This window comes from Triturus cristatus, chromosome 6, assembly GCF_964204655.1.
Source record: "Triturus cristatus chromosome 6, aTriCri1.1, whole genome shotgun sequence".
Classification (NCBI taxonomy): domain Eukaryota; kingdom Metazoa; phylum Chordata; class Amphibia; order Caudata; family Salamandridae; genus Triturus; species Triturus cristatus.
In genome coordinates, this window is record NC_140589.1 from 179,321,624 (window position 1) to 179,342,949 (window position 21,326).

The following is a 21,326-nucleotide window of genomic DNA, read 5'->3' on the forward strand; positions in this document are numbered from 1 at the left end:
AGTTGGATCGAATTAATCTCTGAGATTACATGAAGACACATTAATTTTCAGAGTTTGTTAAATACCGCTTTGACACTTCCATGCAAATTCGGAAATATACACTTTACTCAGCTGACACTAATGCCCACACTGGGGCTTCTGCGTTTACCTTGCACAGTCATGCCTGTTTGCACTCAATAATATTTTCTGGAGTCCTCCAGTCTGCCCTAATATGACTGCCTACTTAGAGGAACATGGGTCTTTGATAATGCACCCTGGCAGTTCATGTTCCATCTTCAACAATTGAACGTTTCACCATCATCATGAAGCCTGGATATGCCTTAAACCTCTCTGCAGTCCCTTCTTCATGTCATCCTGAGACTTCAGATGTCATCTACAGAGCTAAATTCAAAGACCACTTCTTGGAGCAGTTAAGCCAATTATGGAAGAATGAAAATGCTTGGAAATTTGCTGCCAGTTTTTTCCACTAAAAAGACTATGGCTGTTGTTAAGCCTTTAAGCTCTCAAAAAATGTTTCATTGTGCAGACTTTCTACATGGTTATGCTTGGTCACGCCTTCGGAGCGATGAAGGTAGGGTCCTGGATGATATCTTTAGATTTCCAGAATGTGCACTTCAGTATTTCTATTAAAGAAGTGCATCATCTTCATTTGAAGGTTGCCATCAGAGGCCTACATTATCTGTACTGATGAATGATTTATTATTCTTTACATTGTCTTTGAGGTTACTGGTTAGATCTATGTTTGACGGTAATCCCGGTTGTGACCCTGTAACCTGGACAAGGGCCGTGAGCTGACCTCAGATATGACAGCTGCAATAGGTCTCGCTTTTGGGACCTTATAAGTTTTTAGTTATGCAGCACAATATCGTTGGTGCAACATCATCAACTGTTGCATGGCTAAACACTTATAAGGTACAAGGTTTAGCCACGCAACAGCTGATGTTGTTGCACCAAGGATATTGTGCTTCAAAACCAAATACTTATAAGGTCCCAAAAGCGAGACCTATTGGCTATGCCAATGCTTGTTTCTACTTATATTGAGGGCAAAGCGTGATGTACCCTCAGTACTTCTCTTACAGCATTGCCCACACTGCTTGCTTCTTCTTTTGCCTTCTTATCTTTTTTTCCGAATTTATATTACAAATAGATTCCCTAACCAAGATTTACTGTGGAAATGTACTTTTTTCTTTACAAAATTAAGGTACTGGGACCAAGTTAGGATCGCTGAACAAAGTACCTTAAATCCTGGATGTGGAGCGTTGCGTGATGCTGAGTCAAGGCTGCATCATACAGTAGCGGTTTCAAAGAAGCTGCAGAGTGTGATGCGAAATCCTGCATCTGGAGTGCATCGCGCAGTGGGGGTTCCGATGAAGCCATCCATGAGGCTTGAAGGGGCATATTTGCCACTTTTTATGCAGTTCCTGTGGCGATAGTGGCTTCACCTTATTTACAAGGCAGCTTTAAACCACTTAACGTGGCTTAACGCTGACTTGTAAATAAGGCCCCCTTTCACCCTATGCAACAGCCATTGATTCTTACCCTGCCCCATATTTACAAGGGAGACGTAAATAGGAGGCAGCGCCAGAATTAAGAGCAGGTAAAACATGGTCTTACCCTGGTGCAACGAGGAGAAATTTTCCATTTCTCCTTGTTTTTGCTGTTTATATATGTGCTGCATTGTGCAGCACACATAAAAACAGCAAAAGGACAATGATTGTTTATGTACAGGAAGGTCCCCCTTTCTGCACATAAACAACCATGTAAAAAAAAAGCTGTTTTGCAGCTTCTATGTGAGCTGCATTAAGCAGCACACACAGAAGTTTCAAATCAACATTTAGAGATTGTTTATGAGCAGTAACGGGGACCTTCCTGCATATAAACATTCTTCCCCTGCTCGTAGACACCCTTGCACTATGGTGCAAGGGTGCCTGTGATGGTGCTAGGCTGCTAAGTATAGCGCCAGCGCACGGGGAAATGCAAAGCTGCACCATATTCTTGTAAATATGGTGCCCGCCCTGCAGTTCTGAAGTGGCGGAGTGACGCGTTAAGCCAGGAAGACTAACGCTTCACTCCGCCACTTCCCTTGTGAATATGCCCTGTGATGTGATGTCCTGTGTCAAAGTCAAGGATGCCATAGATGAAGGCTTGCAAGACAAGGTCCTGTGTCTGGTGTGCATCGCGCAGCAGTGGATCTGAAGAGCTGTGATACGAGGTTCTGTGTTGGAGATGCATCGTGCAGCGGAGGTTATGATGTGGAGCTGTGAGGAGATGGGTCATGATGCATCAGTTCTGCCCAAAAGATCATAGCTGGGCTTGAAGTACATTTTCAGGTCCATTTTCAAGGGTCTAGAGCTGGGGTGGAACCACTTGATGCGGCTAGACTCACAGGAGATAGTGTCCAGGTGCTGGGTTCAAGGTGTTCGGAGACTTTTCCATCCATAAGTCTCTGATCAAGAGGCCAGCATACTAGCCCTTGGAGTCTCACTGGTGGTCCTGTGTTAAAGATGCAAGTTAGTCCTTTTCGCTCAGGCACAGGGCACTAGGACAGCAAGACAGCAGATTAGCGGGCAGCAAAGTAGCACTATTTCTTGCAGCAGAGCAGCACAGCATTTCTTCTGAGTCTTCTACAGGTCTACAGGTGTACTGATGGGTTGAGTCTTAGGGTCCAATATTTATATTTGTTCCAGTTTTGAAGTAGGGGAAGGTTCTGGAGCTTTCCACCACCAAAGGTGTTTGAAATTTCCTGCCTCCCTGTCCTGGGCCCCGTTTGTCTCAGGGCACAAAAGAATAATTTGTGAATGTGCTGAGGCAGAGTCTTTGTGATGTGATGGATTCAACCCAGATCTGTGACTGGGGGTGAGTGTCTGAAAAGTTTCAGCGCTCCGTCCATCATCTCCTTTTGTTTGCTTTGTTCGCATTAAGATGGTAAGTTATACCCAGGTTGTGAGTCCCTTGCTCACTTTGCCACTGGATTCACGTTATCCTGGCTGATGAGGGGTGTTACCCCGAAACCGGTCCCAGGATGCTTGTTTCCAGTCCAGGGAAGACCTGGCTTGGCAATTTGGGCTTTACTGTTCCCATAGGGCGCAGGGTAAAGACTGACTTGCACATGGTTGGGTTCAAACTGGAATGTCATGGGGAGCATAAAAACGATGGATTCAGGCCCAGATCTCTGTCCTGGGGTGAAGGTATGACATTCTGTCCATCAATTATTCTTTTTGCAACAAGAACGAATTCAGCAAAAAAAGGAATAAGGAAAAATGTCTCGGGAACCCCAACCAAGGCTGACAGACCTAACAACTCCTTCAGCATTTATGCTAATAAGTGCGCTTTGTAATGTTATTTTGTCTTCAGGGAATCTTTTTTATATCATCTGGGAAATTATGATCATCCCATCTCGTTTAACATTTGCTGTTCTTCAGAACCTTTAGCTTCCTTTCCAATAAGAGCCAGAGTGAAGCTGCTCTTTTCACTTGAATGGTCCTTTCTCAGTGTTTATTCATTTGTGCTGGTGAATGATGACGTTTTTGAGGCCTGTGTAATTATGTTCTAGGATAAATTATATTCCTTTTTAAACACAATGCGAAGTATTCTCGATTAATAAATGGGGCTGATTAAATGAAGGTTTTACAAAATCTGTCTCATCAGACCTCAGTCTATAGCGCTGAAAGGGCAACAAAGAACACAAGGCTCTTCCGCAGCGCCCACATTGCACAGTAATAGGCCTGTGCCACTCAGTAAAACCATTTACACATGCTATTATGTTACTTCCCCTTAGAAAATGGCAGTCTTTTGGTTTGTTGTCGGGCAAAGGTCACCGATACAGGATGTATGTTTCTACATCTAGGCCAAAATGCATTTAACTCTTTTCAGGATGTCTTTGACCCCATTTTTTGTTGGCGCCTTAACTGATGGTGCTTGAACTACCAATAGGAAGTTTGCTAATTGGATGCTTTCTGCCTCATCACCTCTATATTAGGTTTTTTAAACTGGACATATTTTTTACCCTCTGTCACCATGTTTGTTGAACACTACAGAAATAAATCACTGGCAGGTCAAAGAGGCAATTTCTAGTCTGAATTTACAGCAAAACTATATAGTGATGCAAAGGGCATTCACAAAAATGTTCACTGTGGCAAGCACTTTGGTCTGTGTGTGTTTTCATATTCACTCTGAGCTTGATAAAATAAAATCACTATACAGAGACATAACACTTCTCTCCTGCCCAGGGTTTCATTTCACTACATTACACGGAACTAACATCGCCTTGTCATTGCAATTCGTTACACGCCTTTCCCCCATGTTATGTATCTCACAGAAGCCTCATCTCTCGCAAGCCAAGCGCCAAGGGCTACGAGGCTGCAACAAAGCACTTCAACCTGATGAAAAAGAGGCGAAATCACAAGAGACAAACTTAATGACCACATCATCTGATAGGGGCCGCTCTCTCCCACTTTGAGGTCCGAGCCTTCCGCCGCTGCAATTAAACTGGAGTTGCACAGGCACCGATCTCAGGAAACCAGTTGCATTTTATCATGACATTTTGATACAAAAAAATAAGCCACTAAGAATTGGCAAGATTTGTTACCATGGAATGATGTTTCCTTTTCTTTATTTGCAACATTTGCATCTTTGATTAACATTTTAGAGAGAATTGTTCTTACAGTTCAAAAGATATGTTAAAGCTGTATTTTGCATTATATTATATTACACCCGAGTTAGGCAAGGTTTTTTTTTTAGTTTTAGAGGTTTATCATTCTGAGTATATTCACACCCAGTTGTTAGAAAAAAGACTAATGATACATGCTAATATTAGTGTTCATTTTTTTATACTACGTTTTTAGGTCTGGCTTGAAAGCACATCTGTCTGTAAAACGTATTTTTACCACTGATTTAAAATATACCACAGTAGGCCTTGGCTGCACCCAGAGGAGTAGTTCCCTCTCACCTCATGCTATTGATGGCATTAATGACTATTTGGCCTTCATTCCACTTTCCAGAACGTGCCACCATTGGAATGTATGAAGGACTATTACATACATTACGCTGTTTGCCACACTCTAATATGTATCTCCTATACCCATCTTACATAGAAAGCAATCGTTTTTGCAGTTTATTTGCCATCTTTGACAATGCCAATAGGACAGGCTTTAAGGTGATGAACAGCATTAGTCATTACAACATATGTAAACATTTAAACAGTATTTGTGAATGCTCGTGTTTACACAAGTTGACACATCAAAGCCAGACCTGTTAGTTTTGCTAATGCTTGCTTATTTTACAGCTCTGAATATGTTGCCTTTCTGCAGCTTCAGATCACCTCTCTTGCCTTGAGGAGCTTGAGTGCCTTTTTATGTGCTAGAAGCCAGCAGTGGAGTGCTGAGATGTTGTATGAATTAATAGGAGCTCCTATGATGTAATGCGAGTTAGACTTCTGAGATGAGTTTCCATAGGTGTTCCTGGTCCCTTGTGAGTTGAGTTTCCTTGGGTGTTCACTCCAACTTGTAAGATGAGTTACCTTGCATGTTTGCTCCTCCTTGTGGGATGTGTTTCTATAGGTGTTCCCGGTCCCTTGTGAGTTGAGTTTCCTTGGGTGTTCACTCCAACTTGTGAGATGAGTTACCTTGCGTGTTTGCTCCCCCTTGTGGGATGAGTTTCTATAGGTGTTCCCGGTCCCTTGTGAGTTGAGTTTCGTTGGGTGTTCACTCCAACTTGTGAGATGAGTTACCTTGCGTGTTTGCTCCCCCTTGTGAGATGAGTTTTCTTGGGTGTTCCCAGTCCCTTTTGAGTTGAGTTTCCTTGGATGTTCGCTCTCCCTTGTGAGATGAGGTTCCTTGGATGTTCGCTCCCCCTGGTAACATGAGTTTCCTTGGATGTTCGCTTCCTCTTGTGAGATGAGTTTCCTTGGATGTTCACTCCAACTTGTGAGTTGTGAGATGAGTTACCTTGCATGTTTGCTCCCCCTTGTGAGATGAGTTTCCTTGGGTGTTCCCAGTCCCTTGTAAGATGAGGTTCCTTGGATGTTCGCTGCCCCTTGTAATGTGAGTTTCCTTGGATGTTCGCTTCCTCTTGTGAGATGAGTTTCCTTGGGTGTTCACTCCAACTTGTGAGTTGTGAGATGAGTTACCTTGCGTGTTTGCTCCCCCTTGTGAGATGAGTTTCTTTGGGTGTTCCCAGTCCATTGTAAGATGAGGTTCCTTGGATGTTCGCTCCCCCTTGTGAGATGAGTTTCCTTAGGTGTTCACTCCTCATCGTGAGGTAAGTTTCCTTGGGTGTTCCCTCTCACTTGTGAGAAGAGTTTATTTGGGTGTTTCCAGCCCCTTGTGAGATGAGTTTCTATAGAAGAGGGTAAATGCGTTCCTGCACAAATGCACCATGCAGAATAATATTACAACATTCCACATAGGAATCTGCATTTTTTAGTAGAGAACAGAAGTATTTTAAGTGTGTTCATTGTACTCTCTCTCTCTCTATATATATATATATGTATATATACATATATATATATTATCTACTGGCGGTCGCCAGTAGATAGTTATAGTTAGGACCGTGTTTCCATAGGAAATCTCAAACTTCTATTTTGAATAACTTTGGCGCCAGTTGATGAATCTTCGCAAAATTTTCAAAACTAATGGGGTGCTCCGCTCAGCTCCTACCCTGAAAGTCTCGGGGGGATTCATCAAGCGGGGGCCGAGAAAAAAGGGGGGACCCAAAACGCGTTTTCCCATGCATTTTCCCATAGGACCTTTAGTCGAAGGTACAGCCCGAACGGCTAAACAGAATTACTTGAAATTTGGCAGAGAGGTAGTCCTCAGGTCAGGGATGTGCCTTTTGCATATATGGAGTCAATCTGTTCAGTAGTTCCTGAGAAAATTGCAGTTAAAAGCACATACATATCTATAGCCGCGCACCGTGCGCGCACCCTAACGTGTGCGAGCGTAATTCTGATTGGTTGTTACATGTCAGTTAACATTCGAATCGGTCGAAATCAGGAAGTGTCAGCCGCCATTTTGTTTGTTTTCAGTGCGAGAGTGGAAAAGGAAGGTGGCGAACGTGAAAAGGGGGCAGGGTAGAGGATTCCTGACCCCCTAGCCCCTGAAGGACCCCGAAGGCAGAAAAAAACATTTAATTTTTTTTTTAAATCGCGGAGGTGCGCGCACGGTGTGCGCACGGTGAAAAACCATAAAAAAAATGTAAAAAAATTTTATACGTAGTTTATTGAAAAATAAATATATAAAAAAATTATAATACATACATAACTTAGCATTTAAAAAACCGTACAAATTCACTGAAATAACCATAGGTTTCACACATGTTATAGTTAGGTGGATATTTCACTCGGAAAAAAAACAATGGAATTCCCCCGTTATAGTTAGTTGAGATAACTATAACTCGCGCGACCGCCACTCTATCACAAGGATGATGTCATCAGTGATGTCATGAGTGATGCCACTGACCATGTCATGAGTGATGTAATATGTGACGTCATGAGCAGAGGATTGCGGGCGTGCGAGTTATAGTTATCTCAACTAACTATAACGGGGGAATTTCATTGGTTTTTTACAAGTGAAATATCCACCTAACTATAACATGTGTGAAACCTATGGTTTTTTAAGTGAATTTGCAAGGTTTTTTAAATGCTAATTCCTAACTATAACGTGTGTGAAACCTATGGTTTTTTCAGTGAATATATATATATGTGTGTATGTATGTATATGTACATTTCTTTTGTCTAATTTTTATAGTCCGCACTACATTAGTAATAGATATGAGATGGACAAGAAGTACAGCTTCTTACATATATATATATGCGATGAATAAAACAAAAGCAAACAAGCATTAGTGACAATCCGCCTTTACAAGATAATTTGACAAAGGGCAACATAAGAACACTTAGGCAAAAGACAACATTATAACACCTGAGATTATGACATGCTGACGTCTAGTTTAAATGAACCGATACTTTATCGTTGTAATGCAAAAATAGACTTTTCACAGTACAACTATGAACTTTCCGACTTTGAAGCAATTGCCACATTCAATGACTTCTACCAGAACAGTATGGAGTTTCTGTCCAAATTGTAGTTTGGGTCTTCTGGTATTACCAAATTTGGGAATCATCCAGGTGGAATTTGTCCTGGAAAAAAGGCCAAAATTGGGGAATATTAATGCGCATATCAGTACAGTTAAACTGATTTTCATATGTAATTTCCAATTTTAACTTGCAATGATCCTGAAAAGGTGTTGTATTAACAATACCAGTAACAGTACCTGGGAGGCTTTACTGCGGCTTTTATTGGGAGAATTGATAAAGGGGGCTTTACTCAATGCCAGACAGAAACTACCTTTTAGGCTATTTCCTAGCAATAATTGAAGGCTCCTCGTCTAACTGGAGGCGCACCAGTCACACAAATATATCCCAGTAAAATACACAAGACGGAAGAGCTAGGCCTGGGCTACACTCTCTTTCTTGCTTTGTTCACAATATTCTCTTTTTCTATCTGCCACGCGGACCTCTAGGTTGAGCCTGTATTAAATCAGCCTCCGCCAGTGGAAACCTATTCTCAGTAATGGCCCCATAGTGATTGAATAAAGTACCCAGCTCAGCTATGGGAGATTTCAATTGCTCCGCAGTTTAAATGCAAGCTCTTGTGTTCAACCAAGCACAGAATTCATCCAGTCTAATGGATAGGTATGGTGGAAAGGACAAAGCTTTCTCTTTGTTAGGCTATCCCCTTTATAAAGACGCAACAACATTCATTAATTTTAAGACGAAAAATAAATAACTCGACGGAGAAAGAAATCAGGGAGAAAGGCAAATACTTTGGCAGAATGTTTTCAATTAAAGAAAGCTGTCCAATACTTGACAAAATAGATTCTTTCCTTTGTGTTTTGGGTCGAATTTAAGCCGGCATTTTGTTTTTTGCTCAAATGTTGTGTATAATATATTTAGTTTTAGGGACCTTCTTGCATCCGTCTTCATCCATTGGTCTGTCGATGTGTCACTCACATTTGTCTTCCATCTCCTGTGCCATACTGCATGTGGCAGTGGGTTGGTTCACTTCAGCCATTGGCTAACTTCACTGGGAGTGACAGGATGCTGCTCTTTCACAAGGAGCACATTCACACACCCAGTAGTTCCCTTCAGTGCCATGGAACATTGAGGGAACACAAAGGCAGAAGTGTGGTATTTGAAACTAAATATTTTTCTTTTAGACAATGTTTTCATTATAATGGTGAGGGACCAGCAGCTCCCCCAACAATAAAGGTTTACAAAGCGTTTGACAAAACAAGGCAAGTGTTAACAAAGCTAAAAGATCGATAGTTAATACCAGGCCTATTGGCTTTGCTAATGCTTGTTTATTAATGGTTTTGCAAAGTGTTACATGATACTGATAAAGCTACTTATAGCCAGGTTTAAGGCATATGACTGGAGCACAAAACATGTGCTTGCTTTGCATTTTAGGCAAGTAAATGTCTTCCTAAGGTACCAACTGAACTTCACTTCTAGGAACTATATATTTCAATCTACAGTGAAAATGACAAATCCCTAAAATTGGTGCATTGAACATGTGCCTAAGTATATTTTGCCAAACCTTAGATGAGGCCAGAGACCTCTTGGTCTTGACTCGGGATATCAGTACCTGTTGCTTAGAGGCACTACTTCAGACATAAGGGTCAGATCACACTTATTAAGGAGGCTATGTGGTACCCAGGATTATGGGTTCAAGGTCAGCTGGAGTGGAAAAACTATGGAGGAAAAGGGGGTGGCGACCAGCTGCTCCAAATGTTAGCGGTTTAGTGGTTCATTAGTGGAGGAAACTGCTTCCGGGCCGGAACGGTACAATTCAAACCAGTATTTTAAAATTCGAGAGGCTGGGCAATGCCCCGTTATCCTCATTGTTTCAGTTCCCAAGAGGCTCTTGGGATTTTTTTGTGGCAAGTTCTCTTTCAGCGACCCACCTCTCGTACTTCATTCCTGTTAACGCTGCAAGTTTTTTTGATGTCTTTGGAACCAGATATTGTTCCTGGTTTGTGCCTAGTGGTATAGCGTCCGAGGCTAAGTAGGTGGGTTGTGGAGTTCTTATTACAAAGAATAGATTATGATACACTCCCTCACTCTTCTCTTTTGTGCTCTGTCTTAAGCAGGAGTGCATGCACTTGATGTCACTTAGGGCTACCAGACATCTTAAGGGCTATCAATGACATCTCCACGCTGAGCAACCATTCAGATATTAATTTCGGAATACCATATTTTCTCTCCCACCTTTTCCCCTGGCCCTCTGCTCAAAGTTTGCTGCACAGCAAGAGTGAGGGTTGATAGGGATGGTTGAGTTTAGCATCATCTACATTCACCTTCCCTGGAACATCAAGTAACTCTGGCGTAATATGTTAAATTCACTAAACCCTTGAACCTCCCTTGTCCTGAGATGCTAAATTCAGTATTGGACTGACCTGTTGTGCACTCTGACATTGCCAGATGGGCCAGCTATAAAGAGCATGTGCCAACTGGACTCAAAAATGGTCCAGGCACTAGCCCTCTCATGCTGGTGCATCTAGCAGTGTCAGAGTGCCTGACAGCCATTCTAACACTGGAAAACCTAAACTTTCATCCACTTTGTTTGAGCCAGGTTTTACATGATGATGATCATGGAGACAACATCCTCGATTTTTGTGCAATTTGTGACTGATCGCTCAAGGGTCTGAGTAATGCCCTAAGCAGTGTCCGTTGTATGCTCTACAGGCTCAAACAATGTGTCATACATCACAAAATATTAGTTTGACATAATCGCAGAATATTTTCAAATTGTTAAATAATGAACAGTTTCCTCTATGCTTTTCTCTGTCAAGTAGCCGGAATGCAGAAATGTGCTTAGTTACATGGAATGAGTAAATTGCACGTTTTGTTTTTATTGATAACTCATTTCAATGTCCCATTCTGCTCAAAGCGTGAAGAAAAACAAAAAAACGAGTCTATTTTCAACTACAAGTGATTGAAGGCATAAGCAAATAATAGAATACACTAAAAAACAAATGAACAAAAAGCCATCATCATTTTAAGGTGTCACCAAAGAGAGCACAAGGGTTGCATGAGGTCTCGCTTGTGAGAGATATTGTTTACAAACAAGGGGCATGTAGCCCACCCATTACTTAACATTCATTGGCTTCCTTGTCACTCTTATTTGCTGCCTTCTAATTGGACGGCGTGTGCTGTCTTCACTTCTTCTTTTTTCGGCTGGAGCATGGACCAAGTGCTAATTGTTTCAGCTTGATTGCAGTTCTTCCACTGATCACTCTGTGTCTGAGGTCCCATTTTTTCATCTTCCACCTTCACCCCCCATTGTCTTGTCACCCCATGCTTGCCATTCTAACACTCTTTGCTGATTAGCTTAATCCTTTGGAGCTCACTTTTACATGTTTGGTAATTTCGCACAAACCTTAGACGGAGTATTTCAAGCCTTAGAGCCGGAGGTTGTCTGGGATCGGCAACTTAAATTTCGGCTTCTCCCTTTCTACAAAATGCACTGTTTGGAGCGCTATTCCTGTGGATTGGTGTGACTGCTATTCACTTGTAAAGCTGGTGAATTCTACATTGCTATGCTTCGAATTGCAGCACTGGGGGGCAGTTCAGTGATAAAAGTTGCATTTCAGAAGAGAGTATGACATGGGACTCTGTGTCTGGGTCACACTCTGGGCTTAGCAGGTTAGGGGCTCACTATCTCCTTCTGGAAAACAGCACAGCAACACCTCAAAATCTGCTACTGGGGCGTAGTGGAAGAAGGGCGATCCTTCCTACCTGTGATATGCTCCTAATGTAGCATGCACCTGAGAAGAGAAGGGTGACTTTTAAAAACACCGGCTCTGCACGTTTCTATACCGATTGTCAAAAACATCTTTGAACAAGCATTGGCATATGCGAACACTATTGGCTTTGCCGCTGTCTTTTTTCCATGTTATGCAGCAGCGTGGCTGAGCACTATATTGTGAGAAATGGAGAGGCAACATCTCACAATCAATTAGACAAGTAATTCCACAAGCCCAAAAATGAAGGCTCCAAACATCTTAAGATGATGTGGGTAAAAATAAATTCTTTATTATTCTTCCAATTCTCTTCATAAATCACAGCCAAGCAGCCTAACTTGTTCGGTCATACTGTGTAGCATGTTTAAAAGTCAAGTTATTAAAAAAAAAAAAAAAAAAAAGATACTATCACGTGGCTGCATCATAGCGCTTTTTAAAAAGAAAAACACAGCCATGCTGCAGTACAACATGGCTAAAAAATATTGGCAAAGCCAATAGCTTTCACGTGGGTGAGATGGGTTGGTTTTGCCAATGCTTGTTTAAATAAAGTACGCATGTACGGATCTCTATCAGTGATCCGCCTCTGGAATTGGCGTCTCTCACAGGTCACTAACACCATTCGTTTTCAGGTGTGGCCTCTCTGCTAAGGTGGAGGAGCGTCGCCCTACTGCTCTTTGAGCAAGAAAAATAAAATGAAAATAACGTAATTATTATAATTTTTGTTGTTGTAATTTTGGGGCTGAGTTGGGGGGGCTGGAGTCATACAGGGAGGAGTGGTATGCACACTCCAAGTGCTTATGACTGCTTGGCCTGCTGTCTTGGCCTGCCCAAACAGTCATGCGCAGTTTGCATGTTCCCAACCAGGCAGCATTGCACAGCCTGGTGGGGAACATGTCCAGACCCCTAACCCCCACCTGAGTGCCGATCCACGGCGCTCAGACCAATCACAACTTTGCATTGCAGGGTTGTAATTGGCTTAGGGGACCCAGTCACAATGGAGCATTGCAGGGCTGTAATTGGCTATGGGGAGCCTGGGTGCTTCCTGGTTCCGGGACTCGAGAAGCGGAGGAAGGGCACCCTCTACCCTCATTCTCTGCCAGCAGCTACTATTCATTTCCCCATTGCTTACATTCAACACTCAGAAACATCAGAACATGTTTGTTTGCTTACTGTTCTGTATCAGAATTCAGATGTGAACTTATCTGGCAGTCCCTGCAACAAATAACATGCTGGGTCAAACGCTGGGAAAGCATATTTTTCAAAATTCAACTCTGTTTTCGGTTTTTTCACTGCAACACAAAAAAAACAGTGCGAGTGAATTTAGGTGCAAGATTATTATGTTTTAAAAGCTTACATATCTGAGCAAACGTTCAATATACCCCAAGGTCCATTTCTTGAATAAATAAACCCTTTTGAATTCTGGTTGACCATCACAGAATCTTGTCTCGCCTCGTATCACTCTGTACTTCCACAACAAATCAAAACTCCATGTCAATTTTATCGATACGCTTTTCTCCTTCCAGATCGATTTCAGCTGCAAAATGTGTAACTGTACTTAATGGCTGTGCGGGTTGTATGGAGGCAGCCACCTTGTTTGAAGTTTTGCCACTCTGAAGCATGTACTTTTCTGCTAAAGAGCATCACATGGCTTGTATTTAAAGACAAAAAGAAAACAACTAGATTTACTGTTGCTTGGCCCTTTCTCCCGCCCTGGAGCATGATGGGACTTTGGTGTCCTTGGAGAAATGGCAGGAGGAAATGCCGGGGGCCAATTGCTGATTTTATCTTTCAAACACACAATTTGTTATAGCAGTTTATCGTTTGCTGGGAAAGCAATTATGGTGTGGTTCAATTTTCCGCTCAGTGGCTGAACTGGGGATCAAAGTGAGTATTTTTATGTTGGAAAAAAACAGTTTGTCCATTTTATTTATTAGCTAAAAGTGAGAAGCAGGTCCTTGTCTTGCCATTACTAGGGGTGAATGTTAGTTTGTGTGTGTGTGTGTTTTGTGTGGCGTGCTCACCCTTGAAAGTATCATAACATAACACAATGTTTTGGAATCATCATTATAGTAACTTTATTTCGATCAGAAATAGATTATTAAAGCACAATACAAATTCCTTGCAACAATTATTGCACAGTTTTTATTCTATACATCCATACACCTAACTGTGATCACCCCATTCCTCTCCAGTCGAGCTAAGATGCTTCCCCGAGGGCTGTACACAATGATGAGGGTAATAGCAGCATCTCTTGCTCCCACAACGTCTTACATCTTTTTTGCGGAGAGGAAGGAACAACCCATGATTCGAGTAAAATGTCAATGCAAATGCAAAAAATACAAAACAATACATTCAAAAGGATAAAACATAGCTTTTAAAAATGCATATAAGTAAAGGTCCAAAACAAGCAGGGAGAACTTCAAGTGTAGTTGTGTTGTATGCAGGGCCGGACTGGGAACCAAAACCGGCCCTGGCAAAGTGCTCGTCCGGCGCCCCTGCGGCTCTGGGGTGCCGCCAACCCCTTTGCCAGGGCCGGTTTTCGGCCGATGTTGTTACAGGGACGATTTTGCAGCTATGCTGCAAAAACAGCCTTGTAACAAAAACGGCCCCCAGGGGCCCAAAACCGGCCCCCAGCCGTGCGGCGCACCGGGGGATTGCCCGGGGCCAGCTACGGCCAGTCCGGCCCTGGTTGTATGGGTTCTTAAATAAGTCAGATAATACTCCCCATATTTACACACAACCTAGCAACCCATATCAACAGGGGCACAAATACACTTAGACGTCATACTTCCCAACCTTCCTGTGGTCATGAGATTGCGTAGTGGTGCTAAGAAGCCCCGTCAAAGTCAAACAAAATGGCTTTATGGTCACTATCTGACCTCTCCAGGACCACCATGTCCAGAACATATTTCCAGCACTTCAGACTTACTAAGTAGTAGTCAATGAGACTTGTACTACCTGGCCTATTGGAGGTGTGTCTACCGTCGGCACAGGATATATTCTAGCCGTGAGCAGATCTGGAATTAAAGTTCAGTGTTAGAGCAAGTAAATGTGCAGCCTTCAGGGACCATTTAGCTGCAGGGATATATATATATATATATATAGAGGGAATTTTCCATTTTGCGTCCTGCTGTGCCATCTAAATCTGGGTCAAATGATATTAGAGGCTCGAAAGTGGAATTCGGATGACATGCAACAATGAGCTCCCCTCTGCCCTTGCAATGTATTAGGAAGCCCTCTAGGGCACTTATTGTCTGGGTGCCTTCTCTCTTCCCATCAACTCTATTATATACAATTATCAGTAACAGAGAACTGCCAAGGCTAAGATCCACCCTTAGGACCAATACGTCCTGAGAGTTAACAGGGAACTGCCTGATTGTACATTCCATCTCAGTCCGGACACTTATTGCCATACCTCCTGAAGGCCTACCTCTAGGTGATTCGGCTGCATGAGTGAAAAATGCTGTATATCCATTCCTATTAAAAGGGGAGATGTTCCATGTCTCCTGGAGCAAACATATATCATAGTTATCTATGAACAGCCCCCACTCTGCGTCCCCCAGCTTAGGACCTATACCTGCTACATTACAAGACAACATTTCTAGTATTCTATTATCATGTTCACCTGACATTGTCTGGCAGCTCAAAGGGTGTCTGCCCCCAAGATTCAGGAGCTTAAACATGTGTCAGGAATCATCATGGACCTATCAGCATGTGATTCCTCTGCTACTCTCATCATTCTCAAACTTCCGCCGGGGCTCTAATTCACTAAAACCCAACCCATCATGGTGGGTACTTCTAGGGATTCTCCTAATCGAATTCAGGATCAGTCAGTGATTGTCCCCCAGCCCACTATGACCAGCAGGGACCTGATCAGCACATCCAGGAGCATACGGAGAATTCTAGGCAAACCTATACCTAATCTGTATCTCGGTTGTGGTACTACAGATCCTACATGCATCCATAGCTAGTAGGCCACTAACCAAATCCTGGCTCCAAGGAATTACTTTCACTACATCATGGGGTTGGCCAGTGGACTCTGTATGCTCCACTCGCTGGATGCCACTCCTGATGATCGAGTAAGACACCGTCACATTGTTAAGCCAATGGATTACTTTATTGGTTAGCGAGTCCTGGTCTTCTCAGTACATTTGAACAATTTTAGGTACCTAGGTCAAAAAGAACTACCCCTCCACCTAAAATTAAGGATGAAACCCTATGTCCCCATGGCTTCGGTGCCCTCTGTGTGAATGCTGTGAAGTTTGTGAGAGTTGTGTGAGGTGGTTGCACCGCTGATTATGGGCACCATTACCACCCCCCATCGACCTCCCTTGTTCTGCAGAAATTCTCCACCCCTACTCACTGGCCAACACCTCTGCCCTCAATTTTTTGGCATCTGCATAATTATAGATTTGTTTTGGGGGCCGGCAGCTACAGGGTGTGATTTAAACCAAACAGGGTGGCCCTGAACATGGTCTGTTTGGAGATTCTGGGTAGTGTGTCCCTGGACAGCTGGTAATGACTGAGTATCTGCAGATGGGGTAGCTCGCACTACAGTAGAATAACTAAGGGCTAGGTAATTGAATCCTTCCTGAGGCTGGATATTTTTGTCAATCATTTGACCCCCTTTCCTGGCCCTTCCATACCAATTTCTTTTCCTATGGATTTTTCTGTTAGTTTCAACTCTCAAACTTCATCCAAAAGCCCCTTGATTACCCTCAGTAGATGTGCTAAATCTGGGAGCGTACACAAGTGTATGTCAGTAGACCCCCTCTCACCCTCGCATGTACTTTAATCCTGCAGTCAAAAAAATAGCAGATCTGTTTTCATCACATCATATCCAGATTTATCGAGGTCATTGAATTATCCTCCAAAGATTTATTTTGTGTTATTGGCAACCGCACTAGGTTTGAGAAGGAGTTATTAGCAGGTAGGGGTAACCTTATTTTTCTTAAACATATCTGGAACCTTGCTCTTTGTCTGTTTTTTCCTCGCATGGCATGGCTGTATCAATAGTGAAGCGACAATATTCTAATCGTCAGGAGTACTTAGTATCTCCTTGTTAGAAATGGAGGGCTCTAATTGGCAGCGGTATGCACGCTTTCCAAGTAGCGGCCCTTCCTTCTAGTCAGGGTGAGGGAGTTACACACCCAAGATAACCTCTGCTCACCCACTTTGAAGCTTGGCACGTGCGGTCAGGCTTATCTGAGAGGCAACGTGTAAAGTATTTGTACATAATACACAGTGAAAACACTACAAATGATCAACACACCGCTTTAGAAAAATAACCAATTTTTTTCTAAGAAAAACAAGACCAAAACAATAAAAATCCAACATGTGTGACTCAAAATATCACTTTTTAAGGCTTTGAGCAATTTTGGCCATAGAACTATATGGATGCAGTGATTTTACATACTGAACCTTGGATGCATCAAAAGCCCCAAGGAAAAACAGCCGTAGAGGTGGGAAGCATTGGAAAACACAGCGATGCATCGGTTCTTGAGTCCCTGGGGAAGAGAGGTGTCAGTTCGGCTGCACGCAGGAGATGTGTTGCATCGGTTCTGGAATGTAAGGAGTAGCGATGCGTCGAAATCTAAAAACGATTCTGGTCTGCGGATGATGCAGTGAAAAACATAGAGCACCGGTGTGATGCGTGGAAATCCGGATGTGCTTGAGGTCGAAGGCGAAGAGGCAAATAGGCGCTGCATTGATTCCTTCAGCTGTGGACCAATGGTGCATCAATTCTTTCAGAAGCACAGCAGGGCCTGCGTCGGAGTCAGTGTAGTGGTCTCGGATGTCGAAGACACGGTGCAGTAGCTCTTCAGCCCGCAAACAGGTGTGCGTCGATTTCTTCACCACATGGCAGCAGTGTGTGAAAACCTTTCCCACATGGCGGTGCTGTGTTGGAAAAACAGGCGCTGGAAGGGCAATGTGTCCATTTTGCAGTCTTTTGCAGCAGGGACAACCTCCAAGGCCCAAGAACTGGAATTGACAGTTCAGAACTCCCAGCAGTGGAGTTCAGGGATGCTGCAGGTTAAGTCTTAGATGAACCTGAGACTTCCAGCACGAGGCAAGCACACACAAGCCCTTGGAGAACCTTGGAAAAGCAGGATTCAAAAGCAAAGTCCAGTTCTTTCACTGCTGACAGACATAAGCAGCAACTGCAGGCCAACCCAGCAATTCAACACACAGCAAAGGTGCAGTACTCCTGACAGCTCTACAGCTCTTCTTCTTGGCAGAGTCCTCAATCCAGAACTGTTCTAAAAATGTGGGGTTACACATCCAATACATATACCCCTTTTGGCCTTTGAAGTAGGCATATTTCAAAGGAAAGTTGTGGAGACAGACAGACATTAAATCTACCTGCTTCATGTAAACTGTCTGCAGTGTGATTACTACAGAAAGTCTTTGTTGTCCACAAGATCCTACCTTGAAAATAAAAAAGAAAACAGTTTGGTGCAGGGCTCCATGACTGAGCCCTGCCCCCAACTCTAAACAGCATTGACATGACCCACCATGACGGCGGTTCCTGTAGATGCTTTAAAAATGACCTCCAGCTTTGTATCATTTTGGATTTTTGTGGGCAGAGAAATCTCCTCTGCCAGGCCAGTGGAGATTACTCCATCTGCCAACAATTATATTGGCCCCTGAGTCTGAAGGTGAAATCTTTGACTAGGATGATCTGATTTTTGTATATGACCCCTGTTTCATTGTGGTTAGCTTGAAATTAGATCCAGGTCCCAGCGAATTAAAAACTGTTGTTTTTCAATGGTGCTTTAGTTTTTCTAGGTACCTGTTGCCTTAAGCCGTAAACAATTCATATTCCCTTCATCAATTTAAATGATATTGATGGATTTTTGATCATTTTATTTTTATCTACTTCTCTGAATTGATTTGGGAATTTTGTTATTTAGTTTTCTTGACATTAAAAGTGTTGGTACTACTTGAATTTAGCACACATCTCTTTGGAAATTGTGTGTTGCATGTTCCATAGCTAATAAGGTTGATCAGAGTTTTTCAGAAATTTGTTTTTAAATAAGCAGATATGGTTTAGCCCTCCTCCTAAACGAATAAGTGAATTTCTGACAAACATGCTATCTAGAAATAAAACCACAAATGTATTTATTCATCTATGTATTCATTCATTCATTTGTTTTACAGCACAACATCCACGCAAAGGCACATCCAGCACTCTCCCCAGCAGCTCCGCCTCACAGCCGCTCCACTCCGGCTCAGAGCCCTTCCATGAGCAGGGTTCGCGCTGGCAGCTCGGTCCCAGCACCTCACGTGTTTAAACCCTTTGGCCTGCCGTGCCGGTTAATTTCATTTCCGCATTTGTTGGCTATTGTGTGTTACTTTGTGTCACTGTATCTCCTGTACTTTCCCCGTATTACTTGTGCTTTCCCTGTATTACTTGTAAATTCGCCACTTCTTTCCTGCCGCTGCTGCCCCTGCAGCCCCACCCTCGACACAGCCCCGCTCCCGCTTCCCTACCTCTGGTCCCACCCCCCTCCCCTACTTATTGCCACCACTGCGGGGGAGCGCATGTGATGCCTTGATCTCTGGTCCAGCCCAGCACTCTCCCCAGCAGCCCCGCATCACAACCGCTCCGCTCCAGCTCAGAGCCCTTCCACCAGCAGGGTTCGCCCCAGCTGCCCGATCCCAGCGCCTCAGGTGCTTTTCCTCTTTTACCTGCCGTTCCGGTTAATTTAATCTCCGCATTTGTTGCCTATTGTGTGTTACTTTGTGTCACTATATCTCCTGTAATCTCCCCGTATTACTTGTGTTTTCCCCGTATTACTTGTAAATTCGCCACTTCTTTGCCGCTGCGGCTGCCCCTGCAGCCCCGCCCCCTGACACAGCCCCGCTCCCGTCTCCCTACCTCTGGTCCGACCCCCCCTACTTATGGCGACTGCTGCAGGGGAGCGCGTGTGATGCCTTGACCTCTGGTCCAGGCCAACACTCTCCCCAGCAGCTCTGCCTCACAGCCGCTCTGCCCTGGCTCAGAGCCCTTCCACGAGCAGGGTTCGCGCCGGCAGCCCTGTCCAAGCGCCTCAGGTGTTTTTCCTCTTTTGCCTGCCGTTCCGGTTAATTTCATTTCCGCATTTGTTGCCTATTGTGTGTTACTTTGTGTCACTGTATATCCTGTAATCTCCCCGTATTACTTGTGTTTTCCCCATATAACTTGGATATATGCCACTTCTTTCCCGCCGCAGCTGCCCGTGCGGCCCCGCCCCCTGACACAGCCCCGCTCCCGCCTCCCTACCTCTGGTCCTGCCCCCTCCCCTACTTATGGCAACTGCTGTGTGGTCGTGCAGCAGATGCGCATAGCGTGCCAGTGGCTGGTGTGCCGAAGGCGCGCCTAAGGCAAGCTGTCTGGGCCTGTCCGCTTCCCGACCGCAACCAGTGCCAGGAACCCTGGTTCTCCTAGGCCCCACCGCTACGATTCCACCACCCTCCATGCACTCAATCCCAGAAGACACACCGCCTGCGGAAGATCCTCGTCAAACATACGGACAGTTCTCATGCAGACCCTGCCGCAGATCCTTCATTATCGACAAAACTCCCACAACCACCGCAGGCCCTCCACATGCACGCACCGCCGAAACCCTGACATGCATTCTCCTCAATGTGAGCTCCCTCCACCGACACGCCATAGAGATCTGGGACTTGATCGACACCCTCTCGCCCAATGTCGCCTTCTTCACGGGAACCTGGACCAACATCGCCACTGCCATCCCCGATGGCTACAAGATTCAGAGAAAGGAACACCCCCACCACCCAGGAGGAGGACTCGCCATCATACACAAGACCCCCCTCCGACTCTCCATATCCAGCATGAGTGACCCCCACTCCATCACAGAACACCTCCACTTCCAGATCCAGACCAGTCAAAGGACCACACTAAGTGGCACCCTCATCTACAGACCTCCGGGACCTCGCACCCAGTCTGCGTCTTCCATAGCCGAGCTCGCCGCCCCCCACGCCATCACCTCCACGGACTACATTCTACTCGGGGACCTGAACTTCCACCTCGACAACTGCAACAACCCTGACTCTGCCACACTCCTTGACAACCTCGCCAACCTCGGACTGAAGCAGCTGGTCAACAAGCCCACTCACAGAGCTGGACACACCCTTGACCCCGTCTCCGCAGGAGGAAGTAACATCCACTTCAGCCACACCACCCAGCCCCTCTGGATGGACCACCACTGCGTCCACTTCACCTTCAACACCACCACCGCACCCAAGCCTGCCCGCGCACTCCATGAAGGAACTGGAGCAAGATCACAGAGGAACTCCTCAACACAACCATCCTCCAAGACCCTCCAACACCACGACCGACACCAACTCCGCAGCCAAAGAATTTCACCGCTGGATCTCCAGCTGCGCTGACAAGGTCGCATCCCTCCTCCACCCTGCCAAACAACCACCGCTGAAGGTCGCCTCATTCACCACAGAACTACAAGAAGCCAGGCACTCCTGCAGACGCCTAGAGAAAACCTGGCGAAACCAGAAAACCA